This window comes from Schistocerca americana, chromosome 5 (genome assembly GCF_021461395.2).
Source record: "Schistocerca americana isolate TAMUIC-IGC-003095 chromosome 5, iqSchAmer2.1, whole genome shotgun sequence".
NCBI classification, from domain to species: Eukaryota; Metazoa; Arthropoda; class Insecta; order Orthoptera; family Acrididae; genus Schistocerca; species Schistocerca americana.
Genome location: NC_060123.1, coordinates 602812343 through 602828722, shown reverse-complemented (window position 1 = coordinate 602828722; position 16380 = coordinate 602812343). Strand labels below are relative to the sequence as shown.

General features: G+C 47.2%; 1 protein-coding gene and 1 non-coding gene across 2 annotated transcripts in view; both read right to left on the bottom strand.

The window, feature by feature from the left end:
- The window catches only part of LOC124616577 (insulin-like peptide receptor), a 418803-nt gene that overhangs the window by 231495 nt on the left and 170928 nt on the right, over positions 1–16380 (bottom strand). The gene's annotated exons all lie outside the window — the stretch shown is intronic.
- Trnat-ugu lies at positions 11597–11671 on the bottom strand. The gene has a single exon. It is a non-coding gene; the product is annotated as a tRNA-Thr (tRNA).

Sequence of the window (16380 nt, the reverse complement as noted above, 5' to 3'; positions counted from 1 at the left end):
CCTACTGCCTGTAAAGAATCACTGTGTCGGTAAAAAGCCACCTCCCTATCAACGTGGTGGGAGCGAATACCCAGAACATACTCATCCAGTATTTGAGAATGAAAGCACTTCGTGACTTACAACGAACTTCACGCATAATTTCAAACGTTTACGAAGCTTTTTCTCGCTGACAACCCACACAAAATGGTGAACGGAACTTCATCCCATACAATACTGTTCAAGTGTAGTAAAGCTACTGCCTTGTGCATGACCTTTTAATTTGTCACTTCTTTGCAACTAAGTGTCTTCGCGACACATTTTGCAAACAGTATTCGGATACATCAACGAATGCACCTACGAAATTACATCATTTTACGAAGTATAGTTCAGGAGTTATGGAGTGACAAAGACCTAAGCTGCGCGAAAATTGAACTTCAGGGCGGAATTCGCTAGGGGTACAGATAAAATATGTGTACAAATATGTACGAAATATACTGAATACATGTGAAATAAATGTACAAGTGGGTACTCTAGCAAAGCAAGGGGTAAAATGGGAAGAGGATGAGATGGACGGAAAGAGGGGGCAGGAGGAGATTGACTTAGAGCGGATGAGGAGATGAACTTAGAAGGGTGAAGAGAAAATGAAAGAGGGGGGAAGCAGATGATTGGACAGAGAGAGGGCGAGAGCAGGTGCACAGCGGGAGGAGACTAACAGTGAGTGGGGGGGGGGGGGAGGAGACATGAGCAGAGGGGAAGTGGAAAGGGGGAGATGGACTATGTATGTATGATTTAAACTGGGGACCTAGAAACGACGGAGAGGCTTCGTCCCACCCCCACAATAGGCCACAGCAGTTCACACACTCCACCGCCGCCCCACACCGAACTCAGGGTTATTGTGTGGTACGGCCCCAAGTCGAACCCCATACCCGACGAGTGCAACCCCAAATGTTTGCGTTGTAGAGTAATTATGATGTACGTGTAAACGGTGTTTGCGCAGCAATCGCCGACACACGGTAACTGAGGCGGAATAAGGGGAACCAGCCCGTATTCGCCGAGGTAGACGGAAAACCACCTTAAAAACCATCCACAGGCTGGCCGACACACCGGACCTCGCCACTAATCCGCCGGGCGGGTCCGTGCCGGGGACCTACACGCCTTCCCGCTCGGGAAGCAGCGCGTTAAGCCCGTCTCACACGGAGCAAGATTCGCTGTAAGTTTCCTTGCTGGCTCGCGCGGCGGCTATCTTGCGGGCTCCGTCGTCTGCTAGCGGGCTACCTTGCTGGGAACCTTGTAAGATTTCCAGGATAGGTCCGGTGCTATTTTTCTTGCAAGGTTCCCTGCGTGCTACCTGCGTTGGCCAATCAGGAGGCGTTTCGTTTGTGACGTCAGACGCGGAAAGCTTGGACAAGAAACCTTTGTTGATAGTCGCTTTTATGCTGTCGTGAGGTGCGGTAGGAAGTTCTTATAATTATTAAATAATGGCACCGCAGTGATCCAAGGAAGCGATTGAAGCATTGATATGTACTTATAGGGAAGAACAGTGTGTGTACGTAGTGAAAAGCGCAAACTATTGTAATAAACACTTGCGTGCAGAGGCACTCGAAAGAGTTGCAAATACCAATACATCCATTCGTATAAAATTTGCAAAGGATGTATGATCTTCTATCCTATAAAATAAAGTAGTATATAACAGTCATTATTGGTATATTTATAAAATCAAACAGTAATGAAATAGTGATACTTTTCAAACAAAAGTAGGTGTTATGCGAATTAACCTCAACTCTCCATGAAGCATGGAGAGCACACTTTTTCGAGCGTTTCTTCTCTTAATTCAGTTTTTCGTCTATTCTTTCTTTCTTCTTCTCTCATTAGCATGCATTTCTGCAGTGTTTAGCACCAAAACAGCTAATAACGGCAGTTTGCTCTGAACATCTGTACCTGAAGCAGCCATCTTCGGTCGATACAACATGCTGCCGATCTTGCACCGTGGGAGAGCTTCGGCATGGAAGATAGCCGGCTCCCTTCCCTGCAAGCTGGCAGGCATGCACGCCATGTCGCCAACTTGCGGCGAACCTTGCTCCGTGTGAGAGGGGCTTTACACCGCGTGAGATGGACTAACAGAACACTGGAATAAATAGACACCCCCGTCAACACTGGATACACCTCTAGTAGTAAACATTTTAAGAGGTGGTAGTATAGACTATTTCGAATACAACATTCCATATAACATGTGTCCAATTATTACTAGTCACTGAGACGCAGCTGTTAGAAAACTACCCAAGAAACACTAACAGAAGATTTTAGGGGACAAGCAATTGATTTGCAACAATTTCACCTCCGACTTCAACGCACTTTCGAATTCACTTGACAACGTCACAAGTAGTCTTGGAGTTCTTATATGAGGGAACCACTATTGAAAATCCGAACATTCACTTGGTACCTTGTTTTTAAATTTTCTTTTTGGACTTTGCCTAATTCAAAAATTCCCACAGGCAATATTCTAAAGGGGTAGTGGTCTGGAAGACTTTCTAATGAAGAAACGTCACTATTTCTGTCTATATTCCAGGGAATGTCAGGTTGAGGTGGCGCGTCAGCTGACGACTAGGACGTGCAGGCTGGAAGATCAGTCCATTGTTGCAGCCAAAGGAAGCTATTACAGTGACGCTGGAAGACAGTTTTGAAGAAAGTGTAGGCAATGCGGCCCTGTACGATAATCAATTGACTGCCTGCAATTCAACACCACACACTTACAAAGGCATGTGTACGACGAGCAACTGATTGCCTGTTATACATCACTATATAGTCCGCCCCAGTAGCTGAGTGGTCAGCGTGACGGATTGCCGTCCTCTGGGCCCGGGTTCGATTCCCGGCTGGGTCGGAGATTTTCTCCGCTCAGGGACTGGGTGTTGTGTTGTGTTCATCATCATTTCATCCCCATCCGGCGTGCAGGTCGCCCAATGTGGCGCCGAATGTAATAAGACCTGCGATATGGCGGCCGGACCTGCCCCGCGAGGGGCCTCCCGGCCAATGACGCCAAACGCTCATCATCATCATCATCACTATATACAGGGTTATTACAAATGATTGAAGCGATTTCACAGCTCTACAATAACTTTATTATTTGAGATATTTTCACAATGCTTTGCACACACATACAAAAACTCAAAAAGTTTTTTTAGGTATTCACAAATGTTCGATATGTGCCCCTTTAGTGAACCGGCAGACATCAAGCCGGTAATCAAGTTCCCCCACACTCGGCGCAGCATGTCCCCATCAATGAGTTCGAAAGCATCGTTGATGCGAGCTCGCAGTTCTGGCACGTTTCTTGGTAGAGGAGGTTTAAACACTGAATCTTTCACATAACCCCACAGAAAGAAGTCGCATGGGGTTAAGTCGAGAGAGCGTGGAGGCCATGACATGAATTGTTGATCATGATCTCCACCACGACCGATCCATCGGTTTTCCAATCTCCTGTTTAAGAAATGCTTCTGCTTTAGCCTTTTCCGTAAGATTTTCCAAACCGTCGGCTGTGGTACGTTTAGCCCCCTGCTTGCTTTATTCGTCGACTTCCGCGGCTACGCGTGAAACTTGCCCGCACGCGTTCAACCATTTCTTCGCTCACTGCAGGCCGACCCGTTGATTTTCCCTTACAGAGGCATCCAGAAGCTTTAAACTGCGCATACCATCGCCGAATGGAGTTAGCAGTTGGTGGATCTTTGTTGAACTTCGTCCTGAAGTGTCGTTGCACTGTTATGACTGACTGATGTGAGTGCATTTCAAGCACGACATACGCTTTCTCGGCTCCTGTCGCCATTTTGTCTCACTGCGCTCTCGAGCGCTCTGGCGGCAGAAACCTGAAGTGCGGCTTCAGCCGAACAAAACTTTATGAGTTTTTCTACGTATCTGTAGTGTGTCGTGATCATATGTCAATGAATGTAGCTACAGTGAATTTATGAAATCGCTTCAATCATTTGTAACAGCCCTGTATTTACCAAGGCATGTGTAAGACGATCAACTGATCATCTGTCACACAACATCACACACTTACAGAGGCATGTGTAGAACGATCAACTGATTGCCTGTCATACAACACCAGACACTTCAAGACATGTAAGTTTCCGCCGGACCATCGATGTGAACTATATGCAGGTCAGGAGTGATTCAGGCTTCATTACTAATGGGATTACTTGGTAATTTGCAATCGCCAAACGAAATAATTGCAATAATATCCTTGTAGTAGTTGAATCCACTGCACGTGATAAGAATATAGTCCATCCATACGAAATGACCGTCATACTCTGGTATTACTCACGCAGTTCTGCATGTGCACTGAGAACGACTAAATGTTTGAATCATATAATAGAATGGATCAAAAAATCGGTCACAATCACGGCTGAAAAATTCCGTGACGTAAATCCGAACACAGCATCACCACTTTAACTTTGAAACGGAAAAGTTACTGTAAATAAACACATAGAAATTAGAGTATCAACAACCGAAATGAAAACTTTTCTCTGGAACTAGTTCTCCCTCTGTAACAGATAAAAATAGAGCACCTGTTATATGGAACGTTTTATTGGAATTTGTCTATACCAGTGAACGCCCGATTCTTTAAAGAATCGAACTCCTATACATAACACAGTTTCGAACGTCTAATTACTTTACAAATGTGTCAAATATTTGACGTTGAGCAGGTTAGCGAGAAAAAGTTTAGGAATGGTTTGGAATTATGTTTACAGTCTGCGCTGGAATCCGCCAAGAACTCTCATTATGAAACACTGTGCAATTCGCGCTCCATTTTAAGCAAAAACAAGTTTTTGACGCTTTTGGCATCATATCACCTGAAGCAAGTTTGGTACAGTGATATAACTGTGCATACACTCATTGATACATGTAGATACTGTCGGCAAACTGTGCTCCGAATAGAGTCAGTAGTAAACTAGTAATTAATTGGAATGTCATGTCTGATGCTAAAGTTCGGTTGCATGAACAGGGAAAATGTTGCAAGCGATAAATTCTTTCCCCGACACAACACGCAGGACAAATAGGATCTAGTATTTTATATACTGCTATGTCACCAAGTTGTTGCTTGTCTGTTTGGGATAACAAGCGCCGTAGCTTGTTATTAGGGCAGACTACGATTTCGCAAATTTAAATCTTTTTTCTTATTTATTTTGAGATGCTAGCAAATTAATTTCTCTTCACTATCCGAATTGAACTATGTTTTTGTGTCGAACAATTATTTTGTGTCATCTTGTTGACAAATTGTCTATTATACTGGAGGACAAACGGTTTTATATAATGCAAGGATCCTGTACTGACTATGCATTTAGTACGACACAGTTAATGTAAAACCACAAATACTTCAATAAACCTGCATACATAATGCTAAATTAAAGCAGTTAGTAAGTCATGATTGAAAAGTCGTAAACGGACGAAAGGTAAACCGGAAGCATTTGTAGATTAACAGAACGCTCTGTCTAATTCTAAAGGTAGAAGGATAAAACGGAGCGAGCAAAGGTTATGTACAACTTGCACCGAAACCAGATTATAACAATCGAATGACGTGAGACGGAAGCAGCAGTTGAGAATGGAGTGAGACAGATTCGTAGCCTATCCACCCCTTCATTTAAAGTGTGAAATGAGCAAGCAGTTAAGGAAACGAAACAAAAATATTGAAAGGAATTGAAAGTTCAGAGAAAAGAAATAAAAACTTCGTCGATGACATTGTAATTCTGTCAAAGAGGGCAAAACACTTGGAAGATCAGTTGATAGTAACTGTTAGTATCTTGAAAAGAAGTTATATGCAAAAGTAAAACAAGAGTAATGGAATGTAGCTGAATTAAGTAAGGGGGAGATGAGGCAACAGATCGGAAAGTAAGACTCAGGAAGTACAAGAATTTTGCTATTTTGGCAGCAAAAAAACATCGAACATATGTTAGGAAGTATTTTATTAAAGTGTTTGTCTAGACTATTGCCTAGTACGGAAGTGATAACTGGGCAATAAAGAATTCAAATATGATGAGAATAGAAGCTATTGAAATGTAGTGCTACAGAGGAATGCTGTAGATAATATGGGGTAGAGAAGATAACCCATAAAGACCTATCGAATCGAACTGGAATCTAAAAACCAGCTTGAGTTCAAAATGGTTCAAATGACTCTGAGCACTATGGGACTCAACATCTGTGGTCATCAGTCCCCTAGAACTTAGAACTACTTAAATCTAACTAACCTAAGGACATCACACACATCTATGGCCGAGGCAGGATTCGAATCTGCGGACACGCGGTTCCAGACTGACGCGCCTAGAACCGCACGGCCACACCGGCCGGCCCAGCTTGAGTAAAACAATGCATGGATCGAGAGAGAACACCTACATCAATACTCTGCATGCCACGTAGAGGTGCGTGACGGAGGGAACTTCTCGAGCACTGTCGTATCATCCGTCCCTGATCCTTACACGAATGGAGCGTGGCAAGAATGATTACCGGTAACCCCCCTGGCTGTAGTCATTCGGCGCAACGTGTGCAGAAGGAAGTAGTATGTTGCGCCCGACTGTTCCAGGAACGTGCGTTCAACAATAGACCTCTCCGTGATTCACAATGCCACTCTTGTTGCCGCGCGCAGTGGCCATTCCCGCCGGAGGTTCGTGTCCTCCTTCGGGCATGGGTGTATGTGTGCGTTGTCCTTAGCGTAAGTTAGTTTAAGCAGTGTGTAAGTCTAGGGACCAATGACATCAGCAGTTTTGTCACTTAGGAATTCTCACACACACACACACACACACACACACACACACACACACACACACACACACACACACGCCATTCTTGTTCAAATGTGTGTGAAATCTTATGGGACTTAACTGCTAAGTTCATCAGTCCCTAAGTTTACACACCACGTAAACAAAATCATCCTAAGGACACACACACACACACACACACACACACACACACACACCCATGCCCGAGGGAGGACTCGAACCTCCGCCGGGACCAGCCGCACAGTCCATGACTGTAGCGCCTCAGACCGCTCGGCTAATCGCACGCGGCCCACTCTTGTTGATAATCTCCGTACCTATTTCCCGCCGAGTAAACAACCCCGTGACGGAAAGTGCCGTTCATCGTAGGATCTTCAGTTTCATCGTGGAATATTCTGCATTTCTTCTATTAATCCTGTTTCAGTAAGTTTTCTTCTACTAATCCTGTTTCGGTATGTGTCCCAGACTGATGGACAGTACTAAAGAATCGGCCAGGTGTCCGTAAGCCACTTCTTTCCTGAATGAATTACTTACATAATATTATTCCAATGAATCTCAGCTTGGGATCAGCTGTTCCTAACATGTGTTTTATGTGGTCACTCTACTTTAGGCCGCTTCGGATGGTTAAGTGCTTTACGTTATATTTATTTACGTTCGCGGTGAAAACCTAGTCCCCGTCGCAAGTGCATACCCTCTGCAGGTCTTCCGCCATTTCGCAACACATTCCTAGCGTTGCTATCTTCCTACATAGAGTTGCATCGGTGAGAAAAGCCTTACAGAACTTCCGAAGCTACCCATTAGATAATTTAACATACAACGTGATTCAGCTGCCCCTACCCATCGGTTTTATGAAACACAGAACCAATGCCATGCGCAAGATTTTCATATTTTCTCGCTCGCTACGAACAAACTATTTGTAGTACAGAAAAAATTAACGCGACCTTTTTGCACGATATTTAATGTAGATTAATTTCGTATTGGTATACTTTTGCTATGGAGGCCGCAGTTTTTTAATTATTCAAGAAAAGCGTTCAAAAGTGACTCGAAAACCGTGGCCTCCAGTGAAAACGTATCCCAGTACGAAATTAAACTACATTAAGGGGGAACGACAGGATGACGACCAAAAATTCGAAATTTTTTTAATTACGGGATTCGAACATATACACATCGAAGAATTAATCCCCAAAATACTATGCGCGAACTGCAAACAGTAACGATTCTGTGTGGGTTTGAAGCTAAAGCAAACAGTGACTTGGAAAGCTATAACCCAAAAACGCCACGGCCACAAGTCATTATCCATGCCATCATCCCTCTTTATACCTATTTGAATAGACCTGATTTTCTGGAACGTTGTTCGGGCGGTTTTACTCCAAATGTGAACGAAAGTTTCAACAGTCTAATTTGGAGATACGCTCCAAAGATAAGATCCAGCCGGAGCGAAATTGTCATCATTGAATTAAATTTGGCCGTATGCCTATTCAATGTAGGCCATACTGCATTAATGCACGCGGCAAATGCCCTTCAAATCAAAATCGGCGGCGTAATGCGCCGATTTTGTGAAGACAGACACGCCAGTGGCAATGCGCTCAGCGACGAAAAGGGCTTTGAGGACGAAAATGAGGGCTTATCGGGTCAAAGCAGCAGAAGACGGCCTTCCACTAGTCGAGGCTATAGTTATTATGGGTCAGGGCATCGATGATATCCCATAAGTTTCGAACATTCTCACTTTTTTTTTTACATGACAGATAATTATCAAACTTACGACACGTTCTTCTCAAAACCGTTTCTTTTTCCGGCATGGTTGTCGTCGCCCACGTTACAATTTTCATCCGATTTTAATCATTTTATGGTCTGCCTTACACCAAACTGAATTCTTATCAGTTCAACATAACCGATCCTTTTTATGTTGATATTTAGTATTTTATCGGCGAAAAAAGAAGGGTTCAAAAAAGGCCACTTTTCAAATACCTATAATTTCGCCATTTTTGTTTTTTTGGGCTTTTTTTTAAATCCCTACGATGAACTGAAAATACGTCTGTATGTATCAGAGTGACATGTTAATGTTATGTTTCAGATAACCACAACCGCAGTTACAGCCACAACCGTCAACCTACCTCCTTTCAGACCTGCCTCGGGAAAATCTCAATTACGCATTGAAGATACTATTTTTCAAAGGTTCAAATGGCTCTGAGCACTATGCGATTTAACTTCTGAGGTCATTAGTCGCCTAGAACTTAGAACTAATTAAACCTAACTAACCTAAGGACATCACACACATCCATGCCCGAGGCAGGATTCGAACCTGCGACCGTGGCGGTCACGCGGTTCCAGACTGGAGGGCCTAGAACCGCACGGCCACACTGGCCGGCCTACTATTTTTCAGTAAAAAAAATAGCAATACAATTTTCAATGTATGCTTTATTCATTGCAGCAAATCCCATTTGTCTACACTACTGGCCATTAAAATTGCTACACCAAGAAGAAATGCAGATGATAAACGGGGATTCATTGGACAAATATATTATACTAGAACTGGCATGTGATTACATTTTCACGCAATTGGGGGGGCATAGATCCTGAGAAATCAGTACCCAGAACAACCACCTCTGGCCGTAATAACGGCCTTGATACGCCTGGGCATTGAGTCAAACAGAGCTTGGATGGCGTGTACAGGTACAGCTGCCCATGCAGCTTCAACACGATACCACAGTTCATCAAGAGTAGTGACTGGCGTATTGTGTCGAGCCAGTTGATCGGCCACCATTGACCAGACGTTTTCAATTGGTGAGAGATCTGGAGAATGTGCTGGCCATGGCAGCAGTCGAACATTTTCTGTATCCAGAAAGACCCGTACAGGACCTGCAACATGCGGTCGTGCATTATCCTGCTGAAATGTAGGGTTTCGCAGGGATCGAATGAAGAGTAGAGCCACGGGTCGTAACACATCTGAAATGTAACGTCCACTGTTCAAAGTGCCGTCAATGCGAACAAGAGGTGACCGACACGTGTAACCAGTGGCACCCCATTCCATCACACCGGGTGATACGCCAGTATGGCGATGACGAATACACGCTTCCAGTGTGCGTTCACCGCGATGTTGCCAAACATGGATGCGACCATCACGATGCTGTAAACAGAACCTGGATTTATCCGAAAAAATGACGTTTTGCCATTCGTGCACCCAGATTCGTCGTTGAGTACACCATCGCAGGCGCTCCTGTCTGCGATGCAGCGTCAAGGGTAACCGCAGCCGTGGTCTCCGAGCTGATAGTCCATGCTGCTGCAAACGTCGTCTAACTGTTCGCGCAGATTGTTGTTGTCTTGCAAACGTCCCCATATGTTGACTCAGGGATCGAGGCGTGGCTACACGATCCGTTACAGCCATGCGGATAACATGCCTGTCATCTCGACTGCTAGTGATACGAGGCCGTTGGGATCCAGCACGGCGTTCCGTATTACCCTCCTCAACCCACCGATTCCATATTCTGCTAACAGTCATTGGATCTCGACCAACACGAGCAAAAAAAAAATGGCTCTGAGCACTATGGGACTCAACTGCTGTGGTCATAAGTCCCCTAGAACTTAGAACTACTTAAACCTAACTAACCTAAGGACATCACACACACCCATACCCGAGGCAGGATTCGAACCTGCGGTCGTGTGGTTCCAGACTGTAGCGCCTTTAACCGCTCGGCCACTCTGGCCGGCCAACACGAGCAGCAAAGTCGCGATACGACAAACCGCAATCGCGACAGGCTACAATCTGGCCTCTACCAAAGTCGGAAACGTGATGGTATGCATTTCTCCTCCTTACACGAGGCATCACAGCAACGTTTCACCAGGCAACGCCAATCAACTGCTGTTTGTGTATGAGAAATTGGTTGGAAACTTTCCTCATGTCAGCACGTTGTAGGTGTCGCCACCGGCGCCAACCTTGTGTGAATGCTCTGAAAAGCTAATCATTTGCATCTCAAAGCATCTTCTTCCTGTGGGGTAAATTTCGCGTCTGTAGCACGTAATCTTCGTGGTGTAGCAATTTTAATGTCCAGTAGTGTATTACATACCAGTACGGAGAAAAAAAAATCCTCCACTCTTTGCTTATTTCGCCCATACTATGGTCCGATTAAAACTACTTGATAGTTGACGCTTTACGCGTTGGAGCTAGTTTCCTCCAATCAGAGCGCTCAACGTCACACCCCAACCGTTCGCCGCTGCAAACTGCTACAACAGTCGGTGAGCTCACTTCCAGTTCCTTGTCCGGTTTGATGTATTTCGATCCCGAATCATGGGTCTGACACTGTTACTTTGTAGTTTATCACACAAGATAACCACCCTAGAAAACACACACACACACACACACAATGGTGCTAACGAAATACATTACGTTTCGGAGTTTCAAATGCACCACTAAGCAAACACTACTGGGTACTTCCGCAGAGGACGCCGTACAGCGTGCCATGTACAGTTATCATAATCACAAAGATCGGCTTACATCAGACATCGCGTGAGGCCGGATTTTTTAACCCTGAAATCCATCGTTGGGACTGGGTCACCACAGTCGTTAGTATAACTACTTAACGTAGTTTTGTGGCTCAGTGCAAAGATCAGTGTACTATACTGACACGTAGAACGCAGAAGGTTCGATTCTCGTTAACTGTAGCGTCTTTTTTAAATTTCTAAACCTAATAAAAAGTGTTTAGTTATTTTTATTCACTATATATGTCGGTAGTATCTGTTCCCGAAAGAACAGTTACCGTGGATGACCATGCAGCTTTGCTAGAAATGAAATGATAATTAAATAGACACCCTAGCTGCAAGCAGGCGTTGATACACTTCATGGGGGACATGTTGAAAATGTGTGCCCCGACCGGGACTCGAACCCGGGATCTCCTGCTTACATGGCAGACGCTCTATCCATCTGAGCCACCGCGGGCACAGAGGATAGTGCGTCAGCAGGGACTTATCCCTTGCACGTTCCCCGTGAGATCCACATTCCCAACATGTCCACAACACTACATTCGTAGTGCAGCTATGCCCGAACTCGTACGGGACTTGGTAGATTAATCTGCCACGAGTAATGAGTATGATGGGCAAACGTCTATTAGGCGCACTACGAATGTAGTGGTGTGGACATGTTGGGAATGTGGATCTCACGGGGAGCGTGCAAGGGATAAGTCCCTGCAGACGGACTATCCTCTGTGCCCGCGGTGGCTCAGATGGAGGCAGTGCGGCTCTTGCAGCCGAGCGAAGCAGACGTGCGGTGTGTGCTCTCCGCTGTCAGAGAGAGCCCGCGCGCCTTGTTTACTTTCTTCGGCCGACACTAACGTGACGCCGTAGCGCTACAAGACCATGGCAAACCAATACAGAAGATCAACCTTGAAATTCACATTTCGGAACGACTTTACCCGACCGAAGGCGCTCGAAGTCGAACGCTTTTTAAAAGAGGAAGCCAAGATCCCGGCTGCCGACATTGTCGGCATTCATTTTTCGATCGTCAGTAGCACGGTCTACGTAAAGCTCATAAACGAAACTACATGCGACAAGGTGCTTCGTGAGATGAAACAAGAACTCCGCTTCTGCCACGCAGATGGCAATGTTGGCAACGTCGAGGTTGGCCATGCCGCAATGGGACTGCGGACTATCCGCATATTCGAACTCCCATTTGAACTCCCGGCGGCAGAAGTTGTAGCGGCGCTCCGCCCCTACGGCACGGTACACGAACACGTGGCTGAAAAATGGACCCAGTTTAAGACGTATCCCGTACTCAATGGAGTACGCCAAGTGCGCATAGATCTACAACGACACGTGCCATCTTATCTACAGATAGGAGGATGCCGGGCCATAGTTATTTATGACGGCCAGCCGAAGACGTGTTCCGGATGCGGCAAAGAAGGACACCTTCGTTCCGAGTGCCTCCAGCGTCGGATCACACAACTCCCACCGAAGGACGTTGCACCACCAGCGGCGAAGACTGTTCTACCCGTGACTTACGCGGCGGCGCTCACGACGTTCTCCACACAACAGACACGACCGACCGCTTCAGCGGTACAAGAATCACTTTCCACGGACAAAAACCTGGATGATCCGCCGACCTGGCCAGTGGTGGAAAATAGTACTACGACTCTGGAGCTACCGAACGCGACAGACATTGACGCCGGCAAGATGGCAATTGATTCCCTTATTGTACCGACCGAAGCGTTTGTTCCGGCGGAGCGTGAGTCAGTGCCGTCTTCTGACAATGAAGGCCATGTACGGAAACAGCAATCACCGAAACGCCGAAAGCGCCGTCGTCGGACCGTGTCGGAACACAGCGGTTCGCATTCGGCCGGGGAAGAACAACTGACCCCTCAAGAAGCCAGCCGCGAAGCTGGGGCTGTTTCCACTGACTCCAACCTTGCAGAACAGACAGAAAAACATGCAGCTTTCGAACACCAGCCCATTGACAGAAACAGTGAGCAGCGGGAAGGTACCGGTGCAGGCAGCGAAGTCGCCCGGTCCCTTACTACCAAACATTCCGAGGCTATGGAACATGAACAGACATCCGCGCCCGCTTCGTGGGCCGAGGACGTCGAGACACAAGATCCCGACCCGCGGCCAGCTGAGGCGCCGCCGGATCATGCAGCATAAGCAGCACAGGGAGGACCGCGTTTGGCGGGGGGTGACATTACTTCCGATGTTCGCTTCTCTCCAACTTCAACATGGATAACCTCGCCCAAACAACGCGTTGCCAGGCTTACCGCCTGGCGACAATGAATATCAACATGATCAGTTCTCCTGTCAAGATCCAACTTTTGAAAGAAACCATACGAGCCATGGGAGTTGACTTTGCTTTCCTACAAGAAGTGAAAACGACTGCACTCCCGCACTTTTACGGTTACGCCACACATGTGACGCCCGGTAGCCCTGCGGACACCGGAGTGGCGATATTAGTGCGTGAAGGTATTGAAGTTACCGACGTCACGTTTCTTCCCTCCGCGCGAGGAATAGCATTTACGGCACTCAACACCCGATTCATTAATGTTTACGCGCCGTCGGGTACCACAAGACGTCACGACCGCGCCAGATTCTACTCCACAGATGTCGCTCCCCTTTTCCTTGGACGATACGACCACAGCGTCTTCGCCGGCGATTTTAATTGCGTACTTCATCCCGAGGACCAAATCCCACATTACATGCCTTGTCCGGAACTGGGTGCGATGATCCAAGAACTTCACTTTTGCGACACGTGGGAAAAAGTCCACGGTAACCGCTCTGGCCACACTCATCTTACCAGTCATTCGGCCAGCCGACTTGACCGCATATATGTGTCACAAGATCTCACACAAGGTGTGGTGGACGCCGAATTATGGCCTCAAGCCTATTCCGATCACAGTGCCTATATCTGCACTATACACCTACGCCCCCAACAAGTCTGGCGCAGCAATGGCTTTTGGAAGCTCAACATAACTCATCTCCAGGACCTGGATTGCCGTCGGCAAGTTGCAGCAACGTGGACTGACTGTGAACGCCGCCACCCACGATACACCTCGACCCTGGAGTGGTGGCTCCTCTGTGCCAAGCCAGCAATCCGTAGGACACTTATGCGATATGGCAAGGACGTGACTGCGTGGCATCGACAGACCCTCGATTTTTACTACGCAGCACTCAGGGACCTCGACGCCTTACCCCCTTCCCCGGAGAGACAACATGACCAAAGCAGAATCAAGGCTCACATACTATCATTGACGAAGCGTCGACTAGAAGGTGCAGTAGTCCGCTCGCGACGACACGACCGAACGGTTGCAGAGGAACCCACTATGCACCACGTTGTGGCGGAAAAGCGCCGACAACGTCAACATTTAATCACACAACTCAGGGCACACGACGGTCGCTTATGTACGACCCAAGCAACCATAGTAAAGGCGGTGGAGGATCATTTTCGTCATCTTTACAAGGAAAGAACCATCATTGACGAGGCCACTACTGAAGTGTTACAGCAGATAACACGTACTATCGACGAGGCTACCGTGAATGCACTAACAGAGGAAATCTCACTCGAAGAAGTCGAAGACGCCGTGGACAAAGGTGCGGCCAATAAATCTCCTGGACCTGATGGATTGCCCATCGAATTCTACCGGACTTTCCGTGACCTCATGATGCCTCGCTGGGTTATAATGTTCCGCGAACTTATGTCTCCAGACTGTGTTGTGCCGCCAGCGTTTGTAGAAGGTCTCCTCATACCAGTACACAAGCCAGGTGGAGGGCTATCGATTAACGACTATCGGCCGCTTACAATGTTGAACGCCGATTACAAGATTTTCACCAGGATTATGGCGAGCCGTATTAAGACGACTTTGCCGATGATCCTCGCTCCAGAACAGACGTCGCAGGGGGGAGAAGCCAACATACACACGGCCACCGGTGACTGCAGGGACTTAATAGCGATCGCTTCTGCGTGCCGTCTGAGAGCGGCGATCGTCTCCGTCGATTTCAACCGCGCCTTTGATAGAGTGCACCAAAACTTCCTCCTACGAGTGATGGACTGTATGGGATTCCCCCCGGGCCTCATCGACACCCTACGGCGTCTTTGGACCGCAGCCAGCTCACACGTCCAGGTCAATGGAAGGACGGTAGGACCAGTACCCATTAAGAGGTCTCTACGACAGGGTTGTCCCCTTTCTACCTACCTTTATGCAATCGCACTCGAGCCACTCCTAGGGGGCCTTAACCACCGCCTATCTGGTATCACGCTGCGGGACGTCACCTTTCGCTATAGGACATACGCTGACGACCTGCTACTGCTGGTTCGTTCCAATGACGAAGTTCAAAGCGTACTAACCTGGATTGAGCGATACGGACAGGCCGCAGGCAGTCTTCTGAACATCAACAAGTCGGCGGCGTTGGACATTGGGCGTGGTCTCGGACCGGAAGCCCTCGCTCCCCTCCCACCAGTTTCTGATCTGCGATATTTGGGCATCACATTCAAGAAAGATGTACGTCAAACAGCTGCAGCAAACTACCGACGGTTATTACAGATCATACGCGCAATGGTGCGACAGAACCTGCTCCGGGACTTGAATCAGCTACAACGTGTTGAATACTTGAACCTCCACGTAGCTTCCAAACTCAACCACGTGGCACAGGTCCTTCCACTACCGCTGCAGATCGGTCGCCGGCTTCAGGCGGCCTTCAGTTACTACGTTTCGGCAGGTCATATCTTTAAAGTACGATACGACACTCTTACCCTCCCAGTGCACAAAGGAGGGCTGGGATTGGTCAACGTCAGGGCGAGAGCAGCTGCCCTTTACATGAGCAACATGAGGAAACGATGGAAAAGTCAATATACCTCTCTCACGGGTCGTTTACTACAGGTTCTGATGCCAGCCTCTAACGTCCCGCCGGTGTCGGTTGCGCACGTCGCACCACAGCTCTCCCATGTGTCGACCTTCATTCTTGATTACAGCTATGTCAGCTTGAACCTCTCCGCCACACGTCCACCGAAGGCGAAAGATTTTTATACCAACCTTCTGCGGGCTGTTCACCATAACGTGGTGGAAAACAAGTACCCTACGGTTCACTGGCCAATTGTGTGGAAAACGATACACCACCACTTTCTGTCATCCACGGTGCGTTCGAAGTGGTATCAGATCGCCAACAAAAAATA